Raw genomic sequence first — 12,906 nt, 5'->3', positions numbered from 1 at the left:
GCAGAATGCTAAAACTGTTGTAACATACACTCGTCTTCTTTCGCTGACTCACCAAAGAGCCAAGGATCGTGCTGTGAGCAGAAGATGTAAGCAGTGTTGGCTGAGAATATTCAGGCAGAGTGGACACCAGAGAATAGTTTACTGTGTGCTTAGAAAACAAGGAGTTGCTTCCAAGAAAAGCTGTTCTTTGGTTTCTGTGATGAGCAACAAACTTCATCCTCCGCAGTTGTTGTGACAAAGCAACACAATCTCCACTCAATGTGGCTGGGCTTCTATTAGAAGCTTGCAGGGAGGGGCGCCTGGGTGGCTCGGTCGGTTAAGCATCCGACTTCGGCTCAGGTCATGATCTCATGGTTTGTGAGTTCGAGCCCAGCGTTGGGCTCTGTGCTGACAGCTCAGAGACCGGAGCCTGCTTCGGATTCTGTGTCTCCCCTCTCTCTGCTCCTCCCCTGCTCATGCTCTGTGTCTGTCTCTCAAAAATAAATAAAACGTGAAAAAAAATTTTTTTTTTAAAGAGGAGGTTGGGGAGGCCACAGTCATGGAGGGAGAACGCCCAAAGATTATGAGAAATTTCACAGGCTGCTGCACGGCATTTGGATATGCTTACTCTACAAACATCTCCCCAAACAGCAAAAGGCATCAGAGCATTGGCTCTGTCATCCTTTCTCACCTTTGCATCCCTGCCGTGTTTATTTCCTCTCCGGAAATGAATTTCAGAAAGAAAACACAACCTAGTGTGAGCACCAGATACATACCCTTACTGTTCCCAGATTCCTTGCATTACCCTGGAGCAAAGCTGCCCAATGCACCTCCCGGCCTTGCTATGCTGGTGATGGACTATGAGAATAGTCACACCATCAGGGAGCAGCTCCGGTGACTCCCACAGCCAAGCCCGGTGACGTCACACATCCCTGTAAGGCCAGGACAGGTGACAGAGCAGAAGAGCTCACGTGGTCACTCCTTCTCTTCTTCTTTACCTACCGAGAAGCAGAGACCACATCCTAGCGAGTTCGCCCTGAGATTCCCAGAGAGAGGAGAACTGGCCAAGTCTCAAAACGGCCAGCCCTCCAAGATGGCCCACGTCTCTCAAGCAATAGGCAACAGGGAAACACGCAGGCAAGCCCCCATCATCATCTTCAGCTTTTTGTGCATCCCCCAGGATGACAGTGGACCCCAGGGACCCGTGAGCTTCTCCTTACGTTCTGTAGACAGCACTTGGTTATGCTCATAAAATAAGGATCTGCATTACTCTCCTTTCTTTTTTTTCACTCTTAAATCTGATTTCTGGTGCTTTCCTAACTAACTCACGAACCTACGACTGTTTGTGAATATGCTGGCTTCAGATAGATCTGCATTTTCGACTTTGGCTGCCAGGAAAATTCCACACTCCCAACTCTGGCTGCCAGTCTGTGTTGTTATTCTGTCAAATTTGAGCAAGGTTTAAGTCACTGGGGAACTGGCGAGGTGAGAAGCACTTTGACCATGACATTTTCCTATGGCCTTTGATCTCTGTTTCTCAAGCTTCACCAAAATGTAATGGAACAGAAAGAAACAGAGAGAAAAAAAAAACTCTCCCTTTAAAAAATCACGTCATTGTAAAAACTTTAAAAAATAACCGTATTAATATTTCATCTGCTTTAGAAACTCTGAAAGAGAAATATGCCAGTAAAGGACCAGAATGAGAAAAAAATAATAAACAGCAGAGAAATGTTTCAAATGTCTACCTCATCTACTGTGGAAACATCATAATATTTTCAGAAAATAATTGTCATGAAGATACTAGAACGTGAAGACCATGGTGGGGGAGGGTTCAATTTTCTATAGCTCATATGTCCCCGTATAGGGAAAATTTACATTTAACTGCTTTCTTTTCAAAATTTTTTTTAACGTTTTATTTATTTTTGAGACAGGGAGAGACATAGCATGAACAGGGGAGGGTCAGAGAGAGGGAGACACAGAATCTGAAACAGGCTCCAGGCTCTGAGCTGTCAGCACAGAGCCCGACGCGGGGCTCGAACTCATGGACCGCAAGATCATGACCTCAGCCGAAGTCGGCTGCTTAACTGACTGAGCCACCCAGGAGCCCCTTACCTGCTTTCTGAATGGAAAAATAAATAAATAACAGGCTAGTCAGAGTAGTATCTTGTCTGTTCAATAACCTATGGTTACAGTCACAAATCATGGAGATAACATGATCCCCAATATAACCCCACCATTGTGAAAACAAAACTATAATGGTCAAATCAACTTTTTCTTTATTCACCTAAATTCTGGCCTCCTGCCCACATAGTAGTACACTGGGGGACCCATGACTGCTATAATGTGTTTATTTCTTTATTTGAAATTTAACTGAAGAGGTAATGAGAGACTGTGGTAAAATGACATCTTAACTGCTGTAATGCAAGAATAAAAATGAGAATTTACCCCACTTTCTTATCTTATGTACAAAAATACTGCCCACCAATGAGCCTTGAACATGCAGGAATATAGATCAGCAATTATCCTTCCTTGTGACCCCAACAGAGGCTGCCCTCACCTCCTTCCCTGGGCCTACCAGCGGGAGTCTTCTCTCCCTCACTGGTCATCTCCTTGTTGTCTGCCCCTTCAGGCAGCTCCAGGAAAGCTTGGACCTTAAGGCTCCCACCGACACCACCTAAGATAGTGGCTGGCACATCAGATTGGCAGACCGGTTCAATAAGCACCCATGACTGAGTGGCTGAACTTGAGAGCATCTGAGAAAGGAAATGGAGTGTATGATCTCACCCTTTCGTGATGCATTCAACCAGCTTCACTTTCTGCCACGTGCTCTTGGTCTAGTTCAATGTCAAGAGCGTGCCTGATCAGATTCATTTTTGTGGGTTGGTTGTCTTCTGCATGATTCCAAAAGTCAACACAAGATAAACAGATCCATGCAGAAGAAGCCATTCCTATGCCTACTCCCAACCCTTACGTATCCCGTTGACTGCTACAGATCCCATTTCTATTTATGTCTTGTTTATCTTTCCAGTTTTTCTCTATGCAAATATAAGTAAATTCCCCTATATCTCCACCTTTCATACATAAAGGTAGCACAGTCTATACGCTGGCCTCCACCTTGTTTCTTTCACATGGCAATGTACCTGGTCATCAGTCCACATCAGGACATACGTCATCGCTCTCTTCTAACAACCACACAGCATCCGCTGCACACATACACCACCCTTCGGCCCCTCCCTTATAGACGGATGTACATCTGGTGGCTTCTGGTGTTCTGGTGTTACACACATAGCTTCAACACTAACCTTGTACAAGTGTCATCTCAGTACATGTGCAGCGGTGTGTGTGTAGGAAAGACTCCCGGAACAGGACATCTGTAATGTTTAACACACCGTAGGTTGTTAAAAAAATGTTGTTAGGTGCCATGAGGAGGTGGTGATACCTTAAATGTATGCATGTGCTACAGACCATTAGAATTTTTGCATTCTTGTCAAGGGGACTGCTAACCTAATTCTTCACTTTCATAAAACACAGACCCTTTTCAATTTTAAATCAATGCAGCATCCCCATTGGTGGCTGGAGTTCAGTTTCCATGTTCTACTCCCATCCATCAATTTTCTAGGCTAAAAGATTTTCCCTCTAGTAATCTATTAGAGGAAAACAGGCCCTCTGAAAAAGCCTTGAAAGCCTAGTTAATATGGGTGGAATTAAATTTTTATAAGAGTATTCAGGGATTCTAAATCAGCAGCAAATAGTTTATTTTCATCACAATACCCAAAATGACATGGAAAGAAAAACATAAATGAATATTTAAGAATCTTATTCATTCCAATGCAGGGGACCCCCCAAAAGTAGTTGATATTCTCAAGAGTTTTTAGTAATCCATGGCTTTTTTCACAATGACAATCTAAAATTAGAGAATGATGCGTACTTGCAGAATTAATGAAAAGGTCCTTTTCCCACTCCTTCTAGAGAAGCCACAAGGAAACAGCATACTTTCACATGAGAATCTCGGCTCCCAGGAAATTGACTCTGTGGCTTAGAATATTTATTATAGTCAAGGAACACAAAAAGCAATGATGTGCTTTTGTTCCAGCACATACTTTACGAGACTATGCTCCTTTGTTTGTATATGTAGTTTTGTATGATCCCTTTAATATACTCTAAAACCATGTGTCATGGAAAATATGATATCCTCTCTGTGTGCGTGAATATAAACCAATTCTAGGGACAGTTAGTTACCTTAATCAATAACTCCTACTCCGTCCACCAAAGATATGCACAAGAATGTTTTTAGCTGCCTTATTCACTACAGCCCCAAGCTGGAAGTGATCAAACATCCACCAGGTGTAGAACGGCTATCTACATTTCATACAATGGAATCCTACACAGCAGTGAAAGAAAATGAACAATTTACACAGCATGAAGGAATCTCACCAAACTTAAGTAGGATTCCATGCATATGGAATTCAAATCAGGAAAAACTAATTTATGGTGACAGTGGTCAGAAGAGTGATTACCTTGGAGAAGGAGGGGCATTCTTCTCACTGGGGAAAAAGGATACCAGGGAGCCTTGGAGGGTTCTGGAAACATACTACATCTTGATCTAGGTGGTCCTTACAGGGGCTTAAAAATTCTGAGATTTGTTATTTTTACTATAGGTAAATTATATCTCAGCATCCTGAGCGGATCAGCTAGCATCCAGACCAAACAGTCCTCACTCCAAAAGCGCCCCACTAGAACCTCTTCTGTTATGTATATTTGAGTAAGATCAGATCCTCTACTAACTAGAAGAATGAATGTGAGGAACGATTTTTTTTTCCTTGATGAAATCGGTGATTTGTTAATTAGCGTGATGCACATCAAGAATGGGGTAAAATAGTTTAGACGGTCTCTATCCTTGAATAGATAGGGTATAAGGCTCCATCCGACAAGGCCCTTAGCCTGTATCCTTAGACTTGATCCCAAATGGTCCAGCCACTGGTTTCATCCCACCACCCTTCATCCCAAGTGGTGTTCAGAGCACCTAACAGGACACAGAGCTGGGACTTCAGGTGACAGAACAGGACATACGGACTAGACTCTGCCTGATTGCTAATACCCATTTGTTTCAGGGTCCAATGTCGAATTGGTTCTGAAACTTGCTTTCATTATAACCTGCTCGTGAGGCTGTAAGAGAACAGCTCATCCCCCCTCACCTCCAACGTGCTGGTGGCTACCATTCCCAAACAACACCAGAGTATGACTGACCAGTCTGGTGTAGTCCCATTCTCAATAAGTCTGGAGACTGTTACGGCATGAAAATGCACAGACATAGTGGTGGAGGGGGATGTATTTCCTTACAAACCAGCGGTGAGGAAAGCTGGATAAATGGGTATATGACAGCAATGCCCAGAGAAAAGCCAACCAGAAGGGAGGCAGGGAGAGGTTTCCAGCAGCACCCAAGACTTGTACAGAGATAGAGGAGATATGATCAGATTTGTGCCTGACCCAAAATTAAACTAGATGAAAGACTCAGAATTCTAAAAGGTCATGACAGGCTAAGTTGGTGAACTAGATCTAACAAGATTAAATATACAACTGGGTGCACAAAAACTAACAACTCAGGACAAAAGAGGCACGGCTCAATAATAAAATGCACTACAGTCATACATTTAAAACTTTAGGGGTACTGAATAACAAATTCAGGTTCCAAATGAGTTAGATATATTTTGCGGTCACCAAAAATGTAATGTATATATTGTATTTCTAAAAAAAAAAAGAGAGTTTATTTTGAAAAGATGTAATGCCAATAGATATCTGTACATCAATGTTCATATCAGCATTAATCCCAAAACCCAAAAGGTGGAAACAACACAAGCGTCCATTAACAAATGAATGGATAAACAAAATGGGACATATCCACACAATGGAATATTATTCAGTCTTAAAAAGGAAAGAAATTCTGGGGCGCCTGGGTGGCTCAGTAGGTTAAGTGTCCAACTTCGGCTCAGGTCATGATCTCATAGTTCGTGGGTTCAAGCCCCGCATGGGGCTCCATGCAGACAGCTCGGAGCCTGGACTCTGCTTTGGATTCCGTGTCTCCTTCTCTCTCTGCCCCTCCGCTGCTCATACTCTGTCTCTGTCTCTGTCTCTCTCTCTCTCAAAAATAAATAAACATTAAAAAATTAAAAAAAAAAAAAAAAAGGAAAGAAATTCTGATGCCTGGTACATCATGGATCAACCTTGCAGACATTATGCTGAGTGAAATAAGCCAGTCACAGAAAGACAAGAACTGCATGATTCCACTTATGTGAGGTGACTAGAGTAGTCTAATTCATAGACAGAAAGTACAGTGGTGGTTTCCCGGGGTGGTTAGTGGATGCAGTTCCAATTGGGAAAGATGAAATTGTCCTGGAGATAGACGGTGGTGGCCCACTGCGAATGTATTTAATGTCACTGAACTGCACACCTAAGTGGCTAAAACAGTAATGTTTTGTTACATATGTTTTATTACAAATTTTTAAAGTCCGTAAAATGTAATGCGTTCTTCTGCTCCATTAATTTGAACGAAGGTTGTTGTCCTGCTCCATACTTAGCTCTCAGAACATACCCGACCACAAAGTACGGTTTCCATACCTTGTAAGAGGTACCTTATAAGGTACCTACCCAATCCACCTGGCCACCCAATCCACCTGCTCTACCGGCCCCTGGTTCCTCCTTGCCTATCACACCAACTTCTTGGGACCTGGATGGCTCATCTCCCTCCATGAGGGGACTGCTGGGCACTTGGGAAAGAGGGGGCTCCCAAAACAAGTGCTAGGTCAAGTCCCCAACGTCTCAGCCCTGGGACACAGGGGCAGAAGGCTGTCAGTCAGAGGAGCTGACTTCTGGAACACTCAGGACACCCTTCAGAGAAGCTTGGAATTCCTGTAGGTAATAATATTTCAGAAAGCCTTGGCTCTCCAACCCACTTCCTCTCTGCTTCCTTCCCAACACACACACACACACACACACACAGAGCCATCCTGAGTCTCCCAAATGCAAACAAGTGATTGGTGCATTCATTCCTGCAACAAATATCCAGAGTTTGGGGGAAATTTTGAAGTTGAATTTTTTTTAAGATTTATCTATTCAGGGAGTGCATATCATATGAATGAAAGTATTTATTGAACAATACTATTATCAGAACTTGTCTCATTTCTCTCTCTCCTCTATTAATTAGTCTGTAGAGCCAAGACAGAGGGAAGGAGCCTACAAGGCACCCATGACAGTCGGTCCCAAGAGGAAGCTAACTGTAAGGGGTGTCCCTTTGTCTGTGGCTGTAGCTCCCTGTGTCCCCTCTCGCACCCTCCTCCCCAGGGCAGGAAGAAGGGTTGGATGCTCAGCCCCTTCTCCCTCCATCCCTGGGAGCCTTCTGGAAGCACACCTACAGCTTCTCTCCCTTAGGCCTGGGGAGGAGGCCCGCAGTGGGCACTGCCGCCTGATTTGCAGGTTCAGAATTAAGCTCTTTATCGGCACACGCTGCAGCCAATTCCTCTTTTATCCACAAGAGTTCTCATTCTGGCCTCTACTTGCCTGACCCCTCAACCCTACTTCTCAACTGGTTCAGACCATAGGCCCTCAGAGCTCACACACATAACACAGTGGCCCCAGGGAAGTTTGGGGGGCGGGGGGGCTAAGAAGCTGAGAAGTGGCTTCACCGGGACACCCACACAATGCAGAGAATGTGCCAACAGGCCAGTGACCCCTGACGCTGCAGCACCTGAGATCTGAGATGGGAGCTAGGCTCTCACTACGTGACTTTTTCACTCTTTTGTTCTGGAACAATGGGACTTTCCCTAGACAGGTAATCTGAGAGATCAGCATTTAGTCTCCCTGAATAAAACACTAGAGTCTCAGGTAACAAAACAAAAGGGAATCAGAAGGACGGCACAAGTCTTCCTCTTACAGGTAAACGGTATTATGAACATTTAGGGAGCACATCAAATGCAAGCCAGTCTGGGGCCGAAAACTCTGTCTCCCCTATGTAACCGGCATGAGTGCTGGGTCTGCCCAACCCAGTGTGACACACCCCTGACCGTCTCCACTGATTCCATGGGCCAAATACTTTCCACATTTCCATCTGGTCATGCTGAGAGCCATAGCTGGTGTCTATACATTGCGAATCCTCCTTTTCCAGGAACAAGAGAGAAATGAACCGAATCGGAGCAGCACTTGGTTAAACGTATTAAAACACGAACACTGAGCCTGGAGACCATTTAGTCAGTACCACCCCTCACCCCCCCCCCCATATGAAGCGACTGTGATAACATAAATTCAGTGTATGACCTGACCATACCTGGGGAAACCTGAATGTGAACTGATGTTAGCAAATATTAAAGACGTATTATTAATTACATTAGTAATGGCAATGTTATTTTGGTTACATGGAGAAATTTCTTTTCTTCCTTTTTTCCTTCCTCTCTTTCCTGGGGGTCTGGGAGGGATGGAAAGCCTTATTCTAGGAGGGGTGGAATGTCAAGATATCTTTTTTTTTAATTGAGATATAACTGACCTATGACGCTAAGTTTACGGTGTACAATGTGTTGATTTGGTACACTTAGTTGCTGCAATATGATCACCACCGTCCTGTCAGCTGACACCCTCACTGTGTCACATAATTACCCCTGCTTTATGTGCTGAGAACATTTATGACCTAGTCTCTCAGCAACTTTCAAGTACATAATATAGAGCATTCACTCTCATCACCATGCTGTGCGTTAGATTCCCCAGAACTTATTCATCTTCTAAGTGAAAGTTTGAGTCCTTTGACCAACATCTCCCCAATCCTCTCACCCCATGGCCCTGGGAACCACCACACTACACTCTGCTTCTACAAGTTCGGCTTTTTTAGACTCCATGTGTAAGTCATATCCTACGTTACTTGTCTTTCTCTGACTTATCTCACTTAGCATAATGCCCTCGAGGTCCTTCCACATTGTTACAAACGGCAGGATTTCCTTCTTTCTCGTGGCTGAATAATAAATACTCCATTGAGCATATACACCGCATCTTATATATCCAATCACATGTTGACAGACACTTAGGTTACTTCCATGTCTTGGTTACTGTGAAATTCTGCAATAAGAGATCTTTAATTTACTTCAAAATATCTTAGCACTATTTACAAATGGAGTGAACTGAATGAATGAATAAATGAATGGACAAACGAACGAATGAACAGCTGGTCTGACCCTGAGCACACACAGCTGGTTAATGGTGGGGCTGGTTAATAGTCAGGTGTCCGTCCCCTAATGCTCCACAAAAGACCATTTGCCATGTTTTATATCCTCTACACCAGAGGAGCTACTCAAGGGCTCTTGGGCTCTGCCCACTCAGCTTTTGAGGGGCTCCATAGACTCCCGATGAGTGTGGCAAACTGAACTTTCATGAAAAAAGTTGCTACGCTGGCCTTCTTCTCTGATCCAAATGACCAAGTCATGGCCAAATAGTCATTAAACACTGGCCTGGGTGGACATTTGTTCCTAGTTTCCAAGACCACATCACTGTACCAAGAAACTCGATTCTTTCATAATGTAATAACATGACCTAACAGAATTAGTGTATAATCATACATAATAACCATGAACTGCTTACTTACTAAGTTCCAGGGACTGTGGAGCGCCTGGGTGGCTCAGTCGGTTAAGCATCCGACTCTTGATTTCACTCAGGTCATGATCTCACTGTCATGAGATCAAGCTCCAAGTCAGGTATGGAGATTCTTAAGTGCTTAAGATTCATTCTCTCTCTCTCTCTCTCTCTCTCTCTCTCTCTCTCTGCCCCTCCCCTACATGCACACACACTCTCTCTCTCAAAAAAAAAAAAAAAAAAAAAAAAAAAAAAAAAGACCACATACCAGGGACTATTCTAAGCATTTGACAAGAGTGACCTCAGTTAATCACAACATCCAAAGAGATTATTGTCTCCATCATGTAGATGAAGTGAGTGGGGCACAGAGTTTAAGAAAACTGCCAAGCCCACAGAGCCCTGAGGGAGGCAATCAGCATTTTGGATGATTCTGCCATACCCTGTCCTTATGGCCACATGCCATTTCCTCAGAGTCACAACTAATGTTTTTCACTGAGAGAAAAGGTCCAGGGGTAATTCCTTCTCACTGTTGTCTTTAAAAATACTACAGAAGAATAAAAACCAAAAGTCAAAGAGAAAAATAACATCTGCCCCAGAGGCAAAAAAAAAAAAAGTCTGATGTCAAAAAAATCTTTGACTGTGTTCTCCTCATGCAAAATTCAAATCGTCTACATGCTGTCTAACTCTCTCCCCCAAACACACTTGGGCAAGAAATCCAGGTAGTTCTGCAATTTCTCATCTAGAAAACTATCTGGAGGCTGCCCAGGGGGCATCAGAGGTCTGAGGCTGCCCACTCAGCCTCTCCTCATGACAGGACAGAAAGCTGCCAGTCATTCCCTTTAAGGGCTGTGGGTGACCTTCTGCAGAAATGTCCACACACACACACACACACACACACACACAGAGGAAATAAAGGAGAATGCAGTCAACTTTCCAGTATCTTCACTACTCTCGGTACTGACAACGACGTTGAATGAGACGATAACTTCTTTAATATTGTGCCATCAAAGCTAAAATAAGGCACAAGACCAAAACAACTCAGATTCAAACAACTGATCCCAGAAAAAGGGAGGTGTCTTAGGATGAAGTGGGGAAACGTCCTGTTGGGGTGGTGCTCAGCTCTGTTCCAAACCGCCCCCCCAACCCATCCATTCATCCAATTATCCCAACAGGAATAAATTCATTGCAGAAGCCAGAATTCTCAACAGACGCCAAAGTCAAACGAAGATACAGCATACATAGCACCTGAAGGCATGGAGGAAAGGAAGCCTAAAAACCAGATCAATGTGGACTGAGTGGTCTAAATCCAAAGGGTTCGGTGATTACTGGCATGGAGGTTGCCACACAGGGCTTTGATTACAAGAAGAGAAAGGATTTATAACGTGGCTCCTATCCCTACTTGTAAAAGCTGAGGTTCCTCAGGGACAAGCAGGCGGAATGACAAAGGTAACAATAGAGGCAAAGAAGCCATATTTCCTACTACAACAGAAATGAACACTGCTCTGTATGAAGGACAGGAGCCTCTCCCACAGAGGATCTTCCTTTCACTAGTTGAGAGCTTCTCGTTCCTCCCCCAAATTTATTATCGTTAAAATTAGGATTTGACATTTACCAACTGCCAACATGCCCATATCTGCTCTTATGGCTATACCATTAGTTCACCTCTGAACTGACTTTCAAAACGTTGTTCACTTCGTTCCAGAAAACAACAGGAAAGGCACGAAGACAAAGAAGGCAATTGAAAGTTATACCAACAATAAAATAAAGTGGTGCGAACACTTTCTGCAGCTGTCAAAGGCACAGTTCACGGCTTTTACGTTAAAAAGACTGGGAGTCTTTCTTCTTCTTGTTATTACTGCAGACAGGGCAGATGTGACGACTGTAAACAGCAAGCCAGGAAAAGAAAAGATCTTGGGACAGTCTCCTGTCTAAAAATGTGTGTGACATTGTAAGATGATGATACTTTAAATACCCAAAGGAAAAAGCTGTCTACCCTGCAGCCCAAGCCCATCTTCCCCTTTCTGGCCCAGGTTTCTGAGCTCCGCGTCTCACACTGGGGACAGCAAAGCGGACGTAGGAGCCAGAGGGATAACAGACGAAAGTAAGGTGAAGAAAGGAAGCTAAAACAAAAACGGCAGAATCGAAACTAGGCCTAACCAAACGGGAGTCGTGGAGAGTTCAAACCTCCAGGATGGTTTCATTACAGAACTCACATTACCTTATTTCGAAAATTCCCCTCCTTAAAGTCTCTGAGACCAGGGAATGGATGCTTCCATGGTTGTTCTCACACCCAATCATGTAGGCGCAACGCGTGGTTCCTGCCTCCGTGAAGGCAATTACAAGACTATACAGTGACTACTAATTTCCATGCTTGTCTGCCCCCTCCCCTGCCATCGCAGGGCCCTCAAAACCGTGAGCGACAACATTTATCCATCTGTGTGTTTAACGGCAGCACCTGGCCCACAGTGGGCATCTGTCATCTCTGTCCCATAAATAGTGAACAGATCTTATAAACAGACAATTCCTGAGAAGACTTTCAGTTCATAAGTGCCCCTCCTACCAAAGCCAAAGTTTCATTATTGAGGGTTAATTTCTTGGGATCTGTTGTCCAGAGTCCTTAACAAAATAGATCTCTCTGAAAGGGGTGTCACTTTTTCTCAACTGCTGTGAGCTAATATATAAAGGGAGTAAAATAAAATGGCTAACAATTGAAGGGAAGGATGAGAAAGGAGAGAAATACTGAGACAGGAGACTAGGAAGGGAACTGAGAGAAAAAGGGAAGGTGGAAAGGAGGCAAAGAAATACCTCTCCTTCCTCAGAACTCAGCCTAGAATCTGCCATCACCACCTCCTCTCCCAGCAGAATCTACCTCGCTTCTCCTTATAAATGAAATACAGGAAACAGATTTTCACTTTTCCCAAAATGCTCAACAATGGCTCAATGTTCCTTTTTTATCTTTTTTTTTTCTTTTTTTTTTTAATGTTTATTTTTGAGAGAGACAAGTGAGCTCAAGTCGGGGAAGGGCGGAGACAGAGGGGACAGAAGATCCGAAGCAGGCTCTGTGCTGACAGCGCATAGCCTGATGCAGAGCTTGAACCCACAGAATGTGACTTCGTGACCTGAGCCAAAGTCAGATGTTTAACCAACTGAGCCACCCAGGCGCCCCCTTTTTTTCTTTTCCTTGTTAGAAAAGAAAACAAAAGAAGAGAAAAGCACTCCACATATAAACTTCCACAATCTAAAAGAACAGAATGGCGGGGGGGTGGGGGGTGGTGCTCAGTGCAGTGGGGCCTGGCTGGCTCAGTCAGTGCAGCAAGCAAC

The 12,906-nt window shown here is 43.9% G+C and overlaps 1 protein-coding gene and 1 non-coding gene across 5 annotated transcripts in view; both read right to left on the bottom strand.

Annotated features, from left to right (window-relative positions):
• The window catches only part of CAMK1D (calcium/calmodulin dependent protein kinase ID), a 501,767-nt gene that overhangs the window by 343,831 nt on the left and 145,030 nt on the right, over positions 1 to 12,906 (bottom strand). The window lies entirely within an intron of this gene.
• On the bottom strand, positions 3,380 to 3,508 carry LOC132660499 (U6atac minor spliceosomal RNA). The gene has a single exon (XR_009601838.1). It is a non-coding gene; the product is annotated as a U6atac minor spliceosomal RNA (small nuclear RNA).

Source organism: Panthera onca, chromosome B4 (assembly GCF_046562875.1).
Source record: "Panthera onca isolate mPanOnc1 chromosome B4, mPanOnc1 haplotype 2, whole genome shotgun sequence".
Lineage (NCBI taxonomy): Eukaryota > Metazoa > Chordata > Mammalia > Carnivora > Felidae > Panthera > Panthera onca.
The sequence above is the reverse complement of the archived record's forward strand: the minus strand, read 5'-3'. Positions and strand labels throughout refer to the sequence as shown.